Raw genomic sequence first — 17,477 nt, 5'->3', positions numbered from 1 at the left:
GTGTCCCGTTGTGCATTCCACTGAGACTCTCCGGTTTAATGAAATCCAGCAGCGTTTTCTTGCATTTTTCAAAGCGTTGGTACGGAATACAGAACACAGAACGACAACAATAGCTTTCTTTAAAACAGGAATAAAACCTGACGTGTGAAAAATGGTAGATGTTTATTTATCTCTCTCTTACAGTTCCTTTTTTTCCCCCCAGACATCGATGATCCCTTCACAATTTTTTCTGTACGTAAAGCTGGTATTATCAGGCGTGAACCAAAGTTTCTGGTCCATTCACACAGGTAACAAAGAACCATGCGGAATAATAGCGGGCATTATTGTGTAAGAAAGTGTCAATAGCAGTCCTTGAATGCAAAGTCGCCTTTGTATTTTTCACCTTCGATTGAAAGTGTCCATCTAACTCTCGTTCCCTTTTTAATATCAGATCTACGTGCACTGTGCATTCAAGGTTCACTAAAACTGGCGACACCGCATTGGTCAATTTCCATTCGTAAAACAAGCTCTGAGCACTTCAGTTTCAGTCATATGTGGTTGCGATAAGTTTCTCGGTACACATTGTATCTCCTAGGGGAATTTTTTTGAAACGAATAGGCTAACTCTAAATTCTCTAGCTCTTACATCGTTATTATTGTCTACTTTAAAGCAACATCGTGTGAGCAATGTGGTTGCCCTGGCAATAAAATCTGTTCGACTTCAAAGAAATATTAATATGTCACGCATTTATCGTCACCGTTATTTCTGATATACTTCTACATTGTTTTGCTGCTTTGGTTTTTAACCTTCATATTTAACATTCATACCAAATCAAAGAGTTGATGGATAAGCTTCATCTATATCATACTCCTATTCTCTTCGGAATTTCGAACACCTTGCACCGTTTTACATTGTCGAATGCTTTTCTTAGGTCGACAAATCCTATGAAAGTGTCTTACTTTTTCTTCAGTCTTGCATCCATTATCAGTCGCAGTGTGGTGACTACCTCTCTGGTGCCTCTACCTTCCTTAAAGCCAAACTGATCGTCACCTAACAGAGCCTAAATTTTCTTTTCCATTCTTATGTATATTACTCTCGTCAGTATCTTCGATGCATGAGATGTTAATCTGATTGTCCGGTAGTTCTCACATCTATCTGTCTTTGCTATCTTCGGACTTGTGTGCATGACATTTTTCCGAAAGTCTGATGGTACGTCGCCAGTCTCAAAGATTCTACTAACCTAGTTGAGCAGTCGTTTGGTTCCTATTCCTCCCAATGACTTAAGAAATTCCGTTGGAATATTACCTATCCCCTCAGCCTTATTTTATTTCAAGTTCTCCAAAGCCCTCTTAAATTCTGCCTTTAATACTGGATCCCCTATGTGTTCCATGTAAACACTCGTCTCTAGCACTCCATCTGACGCGTCTTCCCTCTAATAGAGTCCTTCAATATATTCTTCCCATCTATCCGCCCTCCCCTTTGCACTCAGCAGTGGAATTTCCACTGCACTCTTAATGTTACCACTGTTGCTTTTAACCCCGCAGTGGACGCGCCTGGGAACGGGTCGCACAAACGTCAAACACGTAACTGTTCTTTCAGACCCTTAAGATTACATCCATATTTAATTACCATCAGACGAGTCTTATTGTTATCTTTTAAATGTGCCGACAAGATGGCTTCTTTTAACCATTTATCAGGGATTGTATTAATGTGAAGATTTCTCCGTGGTCTGACAGACCAGCTAAGTTTACTGCCGGGTTAATTTCCCCGAATCTTGTTTTCACTTGTCTATATGCTGAATCAGCCTTACCGCCGATCATTTCATTTTCAATTACTTCACATTTTTCGTGCAGCCATTTCGCCTAAGCTTTACTACATTTCCTATTTATTTACCATTAAAACAGTCTTGATCACGAATTATTTATCAAGGTCACCGGTTTCGACCACTGCTGTGGTCATCTTCAGACCATTGAGTAGGAACCTCTTTCTGTTGGATTAGTGATTTTCCAACAGAAAGAGGTTCCTACTCACTGGTCTGAAGATGACCACAGTAGTGGTCGAAACCGGTGACCTTGATAAATAAATCGTGATCAAGACTGTTTTAATGGTAAATATTTATAAGACATTGATCACTGCCTTCCCGCAAGGTATTCAAAAGTAATCCTATTTATTTCGTTCGTGTCTTGTATTTCTGCATTTCTGATTCGCGGTAGACTTTCGGCTTCACGTAAACCCACAACCAGTAATCACACAGAATGAGGTCTAGAGTCCTCACTCCCTCTCACACTAAACTGGATTTTACACGCGATTCTCATGCGACGTCAGTGACGTTTTTTTTTTGCTGTCCAGCACCAGCTGTTGGTCGGTTTTTGCACTCATTTTGGATTTAAGTAAAACTCCATGTCATTTCAGACCGTGTCTGAAGTTTTATCTTTCTACCTGCAGTATCCCATGAATTCGTGCATTTTCAACTTTTAACGGGCGTTTGCGTCTCCCTTTACATCGCTGAGAGGACAACTGCGGTGCTTTACATTCTGAGCCTGTATTGAGTTGTCTGAAAAGTTCTGAATAATGGCTACGTCAAGTATTTCGTCTGGAAAGAATGTTCCTGAAGTGCAGTTGAATTCAATGATCCATTCGATGTAAGGTTCATTACTATGCGTGGGCACACGAGAAAACTTTAAACGAGCACCAGCTAAGTGACTCTAAGTTTCAAAGAATTCTTACCAACAATTTCCTCATAGGGTAGGCGTTGGGGATGTACTTGAGGGAACAATTTCCTACACAAATGAAACACACGCACTCCATTTCTATTGACTATGGGTATACTGTACTTCAGTCGTTGTTTCTTTTTGGGCAGTCTGGTTTTGCGGGCTAGCATGGAAGGGATTTGTTGGCTCTGAAAACCCAATATGTGCAGTGAGTGGTTGGTCTCCAGAGGTTACCACGGCACACAAAATTTGTATCACTTCAAGAACATATATATCTATTTTTGAACACTGCAAGTATATGCAAAAATGAAGCAGATGTCGACACTTACTTCTAATGGCTGCTTCTAGATAACGAAAATGTCAATTAGTTCCGCCAACACGGAAAGCAATGACGGATATTTCAGTGTGTAGAGATACTTCCGTGTACCCAACTGGTCACTAACCACCAACTCGTTGCCAGAAATGCCCGTGTATCTGTTGGTATAGTGGGACTGTTGAATACTGTACAACGATTGAGGCATAAATGTATTTATTTACAATATGTTTTACGGCATTAAGCATACGTCTGTCCTTGAACCCGGTCCCCCGGCAGCCTCTCACTGTTCCACTAACATCGAATTACAAGATTCACTATCAGGTGGAATCGCAATAACGTCGTACAATAGTCAACATAGCGGAGTAACAATACTCACAGCTCGTAGAGCTGTAGCCAGCTTTGAACGCAAAGCGATAGCGGCCGTAGGTGAAAGCATTAACTTTCGACAGGGATCCTAAAATACCGAGGCATTCCCATGGAGACGTTTGCAACGTCTCGTTACTTTATTGGCTGACACAGTCCCGCGAAGCCGCCGCGGCGGATTCTCTGCCACTGTCAGGGATCAATTTATACCGACGCAACTATGGGTTCATAAGATGTTACTGCAACTCCCGTAATCTAGACGATATCGGAGAGAGATCCGAGGACAATACGACGCAGAGCTCTGATTGTGACGGCTTAAAAAGACGTGCTGTCCCGTCACAATTGGTGCAGTGACGCGATGTTACTTCGGCGTCCTCTGGTATCGCGCGTAGATCCATCCGGTGGTGTATGGAGAGTCCTCTAAAATAGCTGCTAGTGGCGGCCAGTTTAAATGTCTCTTCTGCCGTGATGTGAGCTGTACGCGACACGTCGGATGCGACCCATCAGACACTGTCGATACCCCAAGAAGAGCTGCAAGAAATCCATCTTTGAGCAGAGCCCTAACACAAATACGGAAGCTCATCGCAAGTCGTTTCCTCACACATCATTAGTAAATGAGGCCACGAAGAGGTGGAATCGTATTGCCGCCAGCGGTCCGCTTCACCTTTTCCTTGAAGTGGCTTGTGGAATATTGATTTACAGTACTAACCATTAAAACTGATGAACACCAAGAAATGAGAATTATCTTGTTGTGCATGTGCTGTACAGCAGTAAGAGTTCATGACGAAATATGTAGCTGATTTGAGTGCATACAGGGAATGAAAATTGGTACATAGTGCTGCCACGTATGGCAGCAACAGTAGCTCCGACGCCGCTGAACATGATGTCGAGCTGAGCTTAGATGACGGTTACCGGTATACTGTACCATGCTGCTTCACCCTTATGCCAGAGTTCTCCTTTAGTTGAGTGGTGAGTGGTGGAGATCATGCTTCTCGGCAACCCATTGCAACACCTTTCAGTGGGTGTGAGGTCTTGAGGACGGGCTGAGAACAGCAATAGTAGAACACTCTCTGTACGGATATCGGTCAGTTTTGCATGGTAACATGCGGTCTTGCGCTATGTTGTTCAAAGTGTCCTCGAAAAGCCGGCGCATCCATCAGTCTTCACAGGTCAGAAACTCAACGGCTTCTGCGTAATTTGCGAGATGAAGTAACTATTCGAATGTATTCTGGCAACGATTAAATCCCACTGCTGCCTCTAAACATTGATAGGTCACTCTGGATGCAGTATGCCGACCCACGATTCGTCTGAAACGACAACTCAGTGCCCTGTATCCGGCGTATTGTGTACTCTGATGCCACCTCAAGTGAAAAAATACAAAAGGTAGTCTGGTGCTACAAACTTTGTTACATTCTACATTTGATACTTCTATTACAGTGAACAAGCCCGTTTGTTAAGTCAAAATACGATATGTGGTTTCATGTAACCGAGTGGACAGGATGACTGTCCTCTCGTATGCTAGTGAGAACTTTCATAGCATTGATTATGGCCCTCCTGAACCCTTTGATTTCCTATTCACATGATAGTCATGATTTGCCATCCAACTTGAGCAGCAATATTGGGGAACACTGAAGTCCTAACAGGACACCATCATGCTGCTGCCGATTGCAGATTGTGCTAGTAAACGTATCTCCTCCTTAAATAAGGCATAACCAACCCTGAGGAGTTTTTTAATTCGAAAATAGCTTTGACTGACTGAGTAGATAAACTTTAAATGCGAACATTTTAAGTTACGATTTACCGTGACGGCTCCTGATATTGAGTGAAACATTAAGTTTACTCTTACTAGCACTGTTTATATACATCCACAATACATTTCTAAGACTAGTTATTATGATCAGGGCAACATTCATAGAGAAAACTTAAGACTTCTTCCGCTCCAACAACGTAACAGATATAACTTAGGCCCTAACAGCTACTCTCCAAAAAAGAGATTAATATATCTCATATTAAATAAATTTCCCACTCTCCATTCAAGAAACAAGAAACATTGTGGCAAAGAGCACACAAACATCTTGCACTGGGTCACAAAGAAAGGTACACAAGAAGGGAACTCCGATAACTCCATCAGTGAATATAAGGAGTAACCCAACTTAACAACCCAACATTCAAATTCAACAAAAAGCTCTTCAGTATCCTGAAGGAATCATTCACATTCAGTAACAATAGAACGCTTAGAAACACAGAAGAATCTTCACAGCACGTCATAAGCATAAGAGTTGCTGATGGAGCCAGATTTGCTAATTTGACACAGAACCTTTACTTCTCTATATCAACATATTCCAGAGCCATTTGAACCATTTGAACCCTGCACTCGCATCACTGAACTAACAGACATTTTATAATTCACATGCTTAATACCACTAGCTGAAATCCAGCAAGATACGCTACAAATAAACACAGGACCTAGAAAAGGAGTAAAACTTTTCTCTAGTGTTAGCTCAAGTATAAACAACTTAGTACATAAAATTCTGAATTCCAACCATCATATCATCAAAGACATCATCTAATATTAACGAAAAGTAGATGATAACCATCATATTGATCGATGGTATCAATGAGTTAATGAAAATATGAAGTTCACACTTGATCACATAGTAGGTGACAGCATAAGCTTCAAGATCTGACTGCTAGGGAAATGAATAACAGACACCAATTCGAATTTAATCGCAAAACCTCAACGAGACACACTAAAATTCCCCATAACACTTGTCACCCTACAATCCACAAAATGGTGGTATTTCGGTGTATGGTCAACATAGCAATCCAACTACCACTCTTAGATAATAAATGTGAAACGTCCCCTTCGAAAAATTATAAATGACTGTGCGTAAACTGACACACAATATTTTTAGCGCAACGCAATCTGACTTTCAATAATCCCTACAAAAGAATGGCCCTGACTAACAATAAACTATACCTTTCATGAATCTCTTTCCTCACAAAATTCTTCAATACTCGAACTACAGCAATACAGCGAGCGCCACTGATGCCAGCTACATAAAAATTCTAACTACTTAAGTCACTAACTAATGATAGGCATAGTTAGGAAATGAAAGATTTTGATAGAGAAAAAACAATGTATTTACCTTAATATTGTTAAAAATCATATTATATATATCAGTTCATGATATCCAGTCTTACAAATTTACTGTCTCTGTCCAGATCATCCGCTCTCAAAGCTCTGCCATCCCTCTCCCAAATCCACCACTACCGGGGGCTCACCTCCAACTGCGCAACGCTACGCACTGTTAACAGCCAACTGCCCAACATTACAGTAGCAAAATTTCCAACAATGCAGAGCAGCCAAATTAGAACAGTCAATGATTTTCATACAGAGCGCTACATGGCGTTACCAACATAAAAACCTAAACAGCCTACTTACAAATGTAAACAAGAATTTTAAGTAATAAAACAACAACGATTCCAGATTATTTTAACAACTCCATGATAGAAACCCTGAAAGGCTCAAGAATAGCAAAACATTAACAGCACAAAAAGTAGAAAAAAGATCGTCCTTAAAATCGCATTTCTCGATAGGAATTCGTATCAGATTGCCAGTGTCTTCAAACGAAAAGGAATAAAAATACGAGTACCTATCACCATTGACAACATGATTGGGCAAAAGTTACCTCATAACAGCAACAGAAGAAACCCACTGTGACTTATAGTTTGGACTTTAATCTTTTCTAAATCTCATGCAGGTAGATCATTTGAGATTATATTCAAAGAACACATGGCAGTGCAATGAAACGAAAAATACCACACATTAGTGAGAGCCACAAAACACCATACTAACAACACAAGTATCAGCATTCTATATATCCAACCTACAACCAAAATAACTAGAAATCGTTGAAACGATCCACATATACAAACGTCAAAGAAAACAACTTGATAACATCCTATTGTTGTTGTTGTGGTCTTCAGTCCTGAGACTGGTTTGATGCAGCTCTCCATGCTACCCTATACTGTGCAAGCTTCTTCATCTCCCAGTACTTACTGCAACCCACATTCTTCTGAATCTGCTTAGTGTGTTCATCTCTTGGTCTCCCTCTACGATTTTTACCCTCCACTGCTAAATTTGTGATCCCTTGATGCCTCAGAACGTGTCCTGCTAACAGGTCCTTTCTTTTTGTCAAGTTGTGCCACATACTCCTCTTCTCCCCATTTCTATTCAATACTTCATCATTAGTTATGTGATCTACCCATCTAATCTTCAGCATTCTTCTGTAGCACCCCATTTTGAAAGCTTCTACTCTCTTCTTGTCCAAAATACTTATCGCCCATGTTTCACTTCCATACATGCCTACACTCCATACAAATACTTTCAGAAACGACTTCCTGACACTTAAATCTATACTCTATGTTAACAAATGTCTCTTCTTCAGAAACGCTTTCCTTGCCATTGCCAGTCTACATTTTATATCTTCTCTAATTCGACCATCAACAGCTATTTTGCTCCCCAAATAGCAAAACTCCTTTATTACTTTAAGTTTCTCATTTCCCAATCTAATTCCCTCAGCTTCACCCTAAAGGGCAAAAATAAAATTTACAGTAGTGCCATCTTTTCTTTAACACTAGCCTACATTATCAAATGTGTAATGAACACACACACACACACACACACACAGACATACTCACCGTCTCCTCTTTCTCTTCACATACCTACAAATAATTGGTTAAATTACCATGAAATTTCCCAAATGATCAGTGTAATAGCCTTACATTCAAATAAACCAACAAACAACAGTTTATACCCTCTTACAGCTTCAGATTATAAGTAATCAATTTGTGTTACATATGGTATACCTAGCTGCCAAACATACTCAATATCTTTTACCTGTCGCCTCTTATTTTCATCAATTTTATTAATGTTTTGTGTCATTGCAAAGTGGTAGCAGGTGAAAAAAGGTTATTCCAATGAGATTCTTTGCATTGAGAGCTCAAAGTACTTTTCACTTGATTGCTATGTATGTTGGGAACTGTCTTTTTTCTAGCTTTTAGTTTCCTCTTTTACTTTTCTGCGTGGCCTGTAGCAAAGCGAGCACTGGAGGACGCGGCACACTGCTTTTCTGGTTGAGGGCTCCACTTCTGTGAATACTGAGATAGTCACACATCAACGGGCTTGAGAGCCTGGCAGGGCGACTGGCCTCGGTCGAGTTTCACCTATTGTATGATGGGTCAATTGACATGAGAGCCGTCTGAGTGTCGCCGCAGTTTATGTGCTTATAATTCCGGCGCATCTGGAACGAAGACTGCTGGCGTCGACTGACTGCATGGTCCTCATGGTTCTGAGAATATTTGTGGAACGTGCCCTGCTGTGCGCGCCTGTCTGGCCCCAGATAGCCGGAGATCTAGTCATGTTGTTTTCGTAGCCGGTCAAACGGCTAGTTCAGTGCGCCAAAGAAAATGGCAGAGGCATGATAAGCCAACTTGAACTGAAGCCAGTTGACATCGAATTTGGAGGGAACAGTCGCTATTGGAGCAAATGATGTTCTGGGACGGTGTGGCGCAATTTTGGAATTAGCACTGAATGCTGATTCGCAGTTTTTCGAGAGTAGTGGTGAGTTCAGTAGCGTTGGCTTCACTCTTGCGTGGAGTGGGCACAAGGCAATTGGCGATCTGAGCTTCGTCGGTGTCGGATGGTCTTCCGAGTTACTCGTACTTTTTCGGCAGAACGTAGAATTCTCCGACAGACTTCTAGGCCAGGGGTTGGAAGAGAGTTGCTGCACAGCAGAAGTCGGCGCCTGCTTTTTCAGAACGCTGCCTACAAACGACGTGCTGCAGGTTTCCGTATGTTGCCGCTCCGGCATCGTAGGACGTATCATTTTAATACTGATGTCCTCAACAGCATGCACGCTCGCTTTGCTCCGAGTCCACCTTGCTTGTTTCTCCGTGTGATCCCATTTGAACTCTCTCTACTAACCGCAACACTGCATTACAGTCAGGGGAGTAAGATTTGATTTATTTGGACCTCCAGTTATTATCATCAGGCTATTGCATCACAGAGAGCAGGAGGCTCTTGTTCTCGAGCCAACTCTTATTCTCATAATAGTTCAGTACAACTTAGCCTTTATCCTACTGCTTGTATTGACAATCAAATACCTTTGCGTTCCGATTTGTAATAAATCACATTGTAATATTTAATCCGCATATAATTTCATAGACAGACGCAGAAGTCTATTTCATGTCGTCTATTATGATAAAATTCCCTTCTTCTTTACTGAGTAGATAATGATTTTTATTAAATTAATGTCAGTATGCACTCCTTATTTTCCAACTTGCAGGGTCCTCCAACAATTCCTTTAGTTACCGTTGTGAACATAATCAGTTAGGTGGTACGTAAGGAGCGGGTCGAGTACATGCCCAAGTTCTCATGCAGAATTCGCCGGAATTACAGAGATATAAACGTTTCTCCGCCCAGCCACCGTGGAATCTTTCATCAGCTTTTATTTACTAATAACATGTACCAAATTTTGACGTCATATGCTACAGTATTTAGTCATCACACAGGAACTATACAAGTCTTTCAATATTTATTTAAAGTAAAAGAACACACACCATTTCGAGGCAAAACATACGCTATTCCTTTGGCTTATAGAGGCAAGGTTAAGAGCGAACTTCAATGCATGTTAGATCAAGGCATTATTGAGCCAGCAGTCACTCCTTATACCAGCCCATTACATGTCGTTCTTAAAAAGGATGGGTCAGTTCGTTTGGTTCTGAATTTTAGACAAATAAATAATATCATCATTCCTGAAACTGACCGTCCACAAAATCTAGATGAACTTCTTCAACATTTCCATGGAATTAATGTTTTATCCACGATTGATTTGCTCGCAAGATTTTGGCAAATAGAACTCCACCCTGATTGTAGAAAATACACTGCTTTCTTAGCCTTTGGTAACTGTTATCAATTTCGGAAATTACCGTTTGGACTTACTGTATCTTCAGCGGAATTCAGTCGTAGTTTAAACGAAATTTTTCCTGTTTATATTCGTGACAATATTACTTCATATGTTGACGATATTCTCATTGCTAAACGTTCTTGGAGTGAGCACAACAAAATTTTGGGTTTATTATTACGTATTTTTGCAAGAGTTGGCATTACAGTGAACTTGAAAAAATCTGAATTTGGTCGTGCCCAGATGAAATTTCTTGGTCATATTATTTCTACAGAAGGTATTCTTCCTGATCCAGAGAAACCAGACGCTATTCGTAATTATGCTGTTCCTACTACAAAACGTGATGTTCGTAGTTTCCTTGGTGTCTGTAATTTTCTTAGAAGCTTTGTTAGTTGGGATAATTTGGAAACACCTCGTTTGTGTGAACTATCTGGAAAGAATTCTAATTGGTGTGGGGATGAGGGAGCTCAATCAGAATTAGAACAACTTCGTGATGCTTTAATTGCTGCTCCACTTCTTTCGCATCCGGATTTATCTAAAGATTTTTGTTTGGCGACTGACTCATCATACAAAGCCCTAGGTGCACACTTATTTCCAGAGATAGAAGAAAACGGTGTTGTAGTACAGAAAACTATTGCATTTGGAAGTCGTGTTCTCTCTAAATCAGAAAAGAATTATTCGATTACGGATCTTGAAGCCTTGGCTGTTGTTTGGGCTTTCTCAAAATTTCGCATCTTTTGTATGGCAGACATACTAAGGTTTACACCGATCATTGAGCTCTGGAATTTCTTATTTCAACATAATTAACCCATGGAAAATTGTCACGATGGGCGCTGTATCTACAGGAATTTGACTTTAGTATTATTTGCATACAGGGTTCTTGAAATATTATTGGTTATGCTTTATCACGTTGAAACAAAGTGCTGAGGATGACTGCAAAGAAAACAATTATTGTTTGATGTATATTCAAGGTGTTGCGTTTGATAATTTTATTTCGTCTTCGCTCCAGGACATCGCTAAGGAGCAAAACAAGGATCCAATCTGGAAGGACATTAAGGAGAAGTGGAGGAGGAAAGAAAGCGTAGCGATTAGACAGTATTATTTAGTTCGCAATGATATTCTTTTTAAACGAAAATGGGTCGACAACTCTGTTTGGTTAGTTTGCATTCCTGATGAGTGGGTTAATAAATTGATTTGGTATACACATTTCAGTTATGCACACTTTGGTCCCAGAAAATGCTTTCATAAATTACGAGAAAATTGCTACTTCAGTAATATGGAAAAACGTATTCGATCAGTTCTTGCCAAATGCAAATTATGTCAAAAGGCTAAGTCGCCAACTATTTCTCACAGAGCACCGTTGTTTCCTATCATTCCAGCGAAATTAAAGCACTTCAGTCGATTTGTTCGGTCCAGTGGTTCGTTCTAGTAATGGTTTTGCGTACATTTTGGTAGCAGTGGAATTGACATCAAAATATGTGTGTTTTACACCTTTACGCAAAGCAACAGCTCGTTCAGTATCTAATGCTTTCATCAAACATTTTCTTAAAGAAGTGTGACGTGTTGATAAGATTATATCAGATAATGGATCACAGTTTCGCTCCAAAATTTGGCTTCGTACTCTACGGCGTCGTAAGATTAAACCAATTTTCGTTTCACCTTTTCACCCTCAATATAACGCTTCAGAGAGATGGTTGAAGGAAATCAATAATTTGTGTCGACTTTATTGTCATCAGAATCACAGAACGTGGGATCAGTATCTTCATATTTTTCAAAACATTCTGAATGAACTCCCTAATGATTCAACTTCTTCACCGCCTATATTGATATTAAAAAACAAAGCACCGACGAATCGCATTTCTGAAATCGTTCCTTTTCCGCCTTCACGGAAACTGCGGCATTCTGAAGTTGTCAACCTGGCTCTACATTTGCGGCTGCTAGAAGAGAGAAATCAGCTAAACGCCCTGGTCGTTTAAAAACCTTGTCAGTTGGTCAAAAGGTGTTAATTAAGTCTCATCGTTTGTTTCAAAAAGGAAAAGGCTTGTGTCACAAATTTTTTCTGCTTTACAACGGCCCATATAGGGTTCGCAAAGTTATTCATGATAACACTGTCGAAGTAGAAACGCTTAAATCTCGGCGCTCTAAGGGAATACCTCATATTTCGAACGTTAAAATTTTTGTGGAATGACATACTTTTGAGAAACTAACAGTTATACGCAAACACACGGAGAGTACAAGGATACCGCGCCGTGTTCTGGTGGCGGCACATACTCAAAGCAACAGTCAAGTCTGCGCGCAGCACAAGGAAGTCTTTGACCGCAAACAATTACTTACTACGTCATGCGTACCTACAGCTGATCGAGCGCTAAGTGCGAATGCACTGACAGCCGTAAACAAATACATAGTCTAATTTCTCTGATTAAATTCAGTATAAAGCTATAATGAGTTGATAAATTATGTTATTAACCTTTAGTAATTTTCAGGATACAATTGTATAAAATATTGAAGAACTTCAGGTAAATTCTGTGTGTGTCCGACGTTAAGAGGACTTGCTATCGAAAAAAATTTCAGGAAGAATGAAATTTCGAAGAAGAAGGTACTAAACTAAAAAGGTAACTATTAATTGAGTTTATTTTTCAGGTAACATATTTCGACTTAGGTATATACTTTATACGTAATTATTTGCTCGCGATTACGTGAATTATACTCTGTGCTAAATTTTATGTTCTATGAATTTACTTGTGAAGCGACGTGCTTGCGTACATTTGCTGATTTTGACAATGTTTTACACTCCTGGAAATAGAAATAAGAACACCGTGAATTCATTGTCCCAGGAAGGGGAAACTTTATTGACACATTCCTGGGGTCAGATATATCACATGATCACACTGACAGAACCACAGGCACATAGACACAGGCAACAGAGCATGCACAATGCCGGCACTAGTACAGTATATATCCACCTTTCGCAGCAATGCAGGCTGCTATTCTCCCATGGAGACGATCGTAGAGATGCTGGATGTAGTCCTGTGGAACGGCTTGCCATGCCATTTCCACCTGGCGCCTCAGCGTTCGTGCTGGACGTGCAGACCACGTGAGACGACGCTTCATCCAGTCCCTAACATGCTCAATGGGGGACAGATCCGGAGATCTTGCTGGCCAGGGTAGTTGACTTACACCTTCTAGAGCACGTTGGGTGGCACGGGATACATGCGGACGTGCATTGTCCTGTTGGAACAGCAAGTTCCCTTGCCGGTCTCGGAATGGTACAACGATGGGTTCGATAACGGTTTGGATGTACCGTGCACTATTCAGTGCCCCTCGACGATCACCAGAGGTGTACGGCCAGTGTAGGAGATCGCTCCCCACACCATGATGCCGGGTGTTGGCCCTGTGTGCCTCGGTCGTATGCAGTCCTGATTGTGGCGCTCACCTGCACGGCGCCAAACACGCATACGACCATCATTGGCACCAAGGCAGAAGCGACTCTCATCGCTGAAGACGACACGTCTCCATTCGTCCCTCCATTCACACCTGTCGCGACACCACTGGAGGCGGGCTGCACGATGTTGGGGCGTGAGCGGAAGACGGCCTAACGGTGTGCGGGACCGTAGCCCAGCTTCATGGAGACGGTTGCGAATGGTCCTCGCCGATACCCCAGGAGCAACAGTGTCCCTAATTTGCTGGGAAGTGACGGTGCGGTCCCCTACGGCACTGCGTAGGATCCTTCGGCCTTGGCGTGCATCCGTGCGTCGCTGCGGTCCAGTCCCAGGTCGACGGGCACGTGCACCTTCCGCCGACCACTGGCGACAACATCGATGTACTGTGGAGACCTCACCCCCCACGTGTAGAGCATTTCGGCGGTACATCCACCCGGCCTCCCGCATGCCCACTATACGCCCTCGCTCAAAGTGCGTCAACTGCACATACGGTTCACGTCCACGCTGTCGCGGCATGCTACCAGTGTTAAAGACTGCGATGGAGCTCCGTATGCCACGGCAAACTGGCTGACACTGACGGTGGCGGTGCACAAATGCTGCGCAGCTAGTGTCATTCGACGGCCAACACCGCGGTTCCTGGTGTGTCCGTTGTGCCGTGCGTGTGATCATTGCTTGTACAGCCCTCTCGCAGTGTCTGGAGCAAGTATGGTGGGTCTGACACACAGGTGTCAATGTGTTCTTTTTTCCATTTCCAGGAGTGTAGTAATGAACAGGGTTGTTACTTGTGTATATTATGCATTGCTTGGCTGCTATGCTTTTTCACTGATGTCATATTTTTTTATCGTTGTCACCTGATTAGTCTTGCTGATATGGTTATGTATGTAAGTCATACTTTGTGATTGATCTGCTTACGCATTCATGTTTACTTATTATGATTACATATGAACATTTATTTGCTTATGCTGATATGATGCTAATGACCTGTTTATTATGTGAGATATATATTTGCAGCATTGCGTATGGATTGCATATTTACACATTCCTGCTTTGTTGTCATTAATATTCTTTAATTTGGTGTGTAGAAAAAGGGTACGAACATGGAGTTTAGGCCACACTATGGTATTAATTATAGATTGTTTGCTTGGCAGAGCCTCGTTATAGGGATTGTGCTACATCCACTTCTTAACATTCTGTTCTCTACTGGTATATTTACTCGCTATTGCATATTTTGCTTACGCTCAGTGATTTATATTTTAAGATAAGAAATGAACTGCTATAATTCTACGAACGACATTGGTACAAGAAACTTCATTGAAGTCACATGAGCTGGAGGTTTTATGGAAGCTGTATAAATTTATGCTAATAGGAAGGAAGCTAACGATTTGACATACCAACACTAGGTTTACACCATTGACAGTCATTACAGTGCATTCTTCGTGAGCAATTGTAATAGCAAGTGGCACTTGACACAAGAAATAGTCCACATGTTTGCTTCTGTTTTGCCATGATCCTTGAAGGGGTGTACACACTGGAAATATTACGATCATTTACACTCCGAACTCGTCCTTCCTTACTGAAAGTTATTCAAACTAAGGGCTGTTAGAGGTCATGTATGCATTTCTTTTATTTAATGATGGACAAGGTAACGAAAATGTATTTTATAATTCATAATGAGTAGAAGATTCGGGTCACATGGATTACACAGAGGTTGTGTGTGGACATTATGTCTTTGTATTGTATGGGATGATGAATTGAAGTTGGCACTAGGAATTTATCTGTAGTTGTTCAAGAAGACTGACTAGAGGAAATAGTTATTACGGAAGTGAAATTATATTGGTGATAAGGTTTATATGTATCGACGTATTGAAGAGGTATTATTGAGGTATTGAGATTGTGTGAAGTTGATGATTATGGGAGTTTTTGTGGACAAGAGGTAACGTAGATGATATTGATAATAAGGTTTATGTATATCGATGTAAGAGGTATTATTGATGTATTAAGATTATGTGAAGCTGATGATTATTGGTGTTTTGGTGGATAAGAGGTAAAGTAAGTGAGGAGCATTTTTTTTGTTTGTTTATATGGAACAAGCAGGATGAAGATGACAGACTAGAACACTAGAAGATTGTCTACATACCCACACTTTGTTAAATCAATAAGCAGTATATACTTTTTTTGGAGAGAGGAAGTTATTGCATATCTTGGCACATTGACAGTTGTTCAGCAACCGTACATTTTGATTTGGCCTGGAAAACATTGGTCTTGACATGATGACTATGACGTTGACTAACTGTTATTGACTGTTGTACACTGTACCACTACTACTTGATACACATATTGACCATCAAATTTTGACAGAATTGCCTTTACACAGTTAACACTATTCAGTTACACAGTAATACGTAAATGTGGATGAGAGATGAGTGAGTGTGTTTTGTGTGTTTTCCTATCCTAGTCCCAAATAATTGGTACCGACCTATCTCTCAAATATAATTTTACTTGTTTGTTGTGGCTTGCACTGACACCCATAAATATTATAGGTTTACTGACATTTGTGTATCTGTAATAGTTAATATTACAATTATCTGATATCATTTGTGTGTTTATTATAATTTGTATGTTTAGTGTAAGAGCATTGACAATAATTTTGTAAAAGCGATTGTGTGTGCATTCAAACTGTTGTTCGTGCTTGCACCTATCATCAATCACGGGTGCCACCTGGAAATGTTTAATTTCTGCTAATAAACTCTGATGATCTGTCTGATTAGTGATAGTGAATATTATGGACTGTTACTTGCACTTGTTCAACATGATGGGTGCCACTTGGAAATCTTTAATTTCTGCTGATAAACTCTGATGAACTGTCTAATTAGTGATAGTAAATATTATGGACTGTTACATTCACTTGTTCACCATTGATGGGTGCCACTTGGAAATGTTTAATTACTGCTGATAAACTCTGATGAACTGTCTGATAAGTGATAGTGAGTATTATGGACTGTTACCTGCATTTGTTCAACATTGATGAGTGCCACTTGGAAATGTTTAATTTCTGCTGATGAACTCTGATGAACTGTCTAATTAGTGATAGTGAATATTATGGACTGTTACCTGCACTTGTTCAACATTGATGGGTGCCACTTGGAAATGTTTAATTACTGGTGATGAACTCTGATGAACTGTTGAATTAGTGATAGTGAATATTATGGACTGTTACCTTCAGCTGGTCAACATTGGTGGGTGCCACTGTTGTAACTGCTTCTACTGAGATAATGCAACTTGTTACTGTCTGCACCAGTGCAACATTGCTGGGTGCCACTAATGGGACTGCTTCTATTGAGATAATGTCACTTGTTACTTTCTGCACCTGCTCAACATTGCTGGGTGCCACTGATGGAACTACTTCTACTGAAATGATGTCACTTGTTGGTGTCTGCAACTGTTCAACATTGCTGGGTGCCACTGATAGACTGCTTCTACTGGAATGATGTCACTTGTTGGTGCCTGCACCTGTTCAACATTGCTGGGTGCCACTGATGGAATTGCTTCTACTGAAATGATGTCACTTGTTGGTGTCTGCAACTGTTCAACATTGCTGGGTGCCACTGATGGAACTGCTTCTACTGAAATGATGTCACTTGTTGGTGTCTGCAACTGTTCAACATTGATGGGTGCCACTGATAGACTGCTTCTACTGGAA

The sequence above is a fragment of the Schistocerca gregaria genome, chromosome 7 (assembly GCF_023897955.1).
Source record: "Schistocerca gregaria isolate iqSchGreg1 chromosome 7, iqSchGreg1.2, whole genome shotgun sequence".
NCBI lineage: Eukaryota > Metazoa > Arthropoda > Insecta > Orthoptera > Acrididae > Schistocerca > Schistocerca gregaria.
This window is presented reverse-complemented; position numbering follows the sequence as displayed.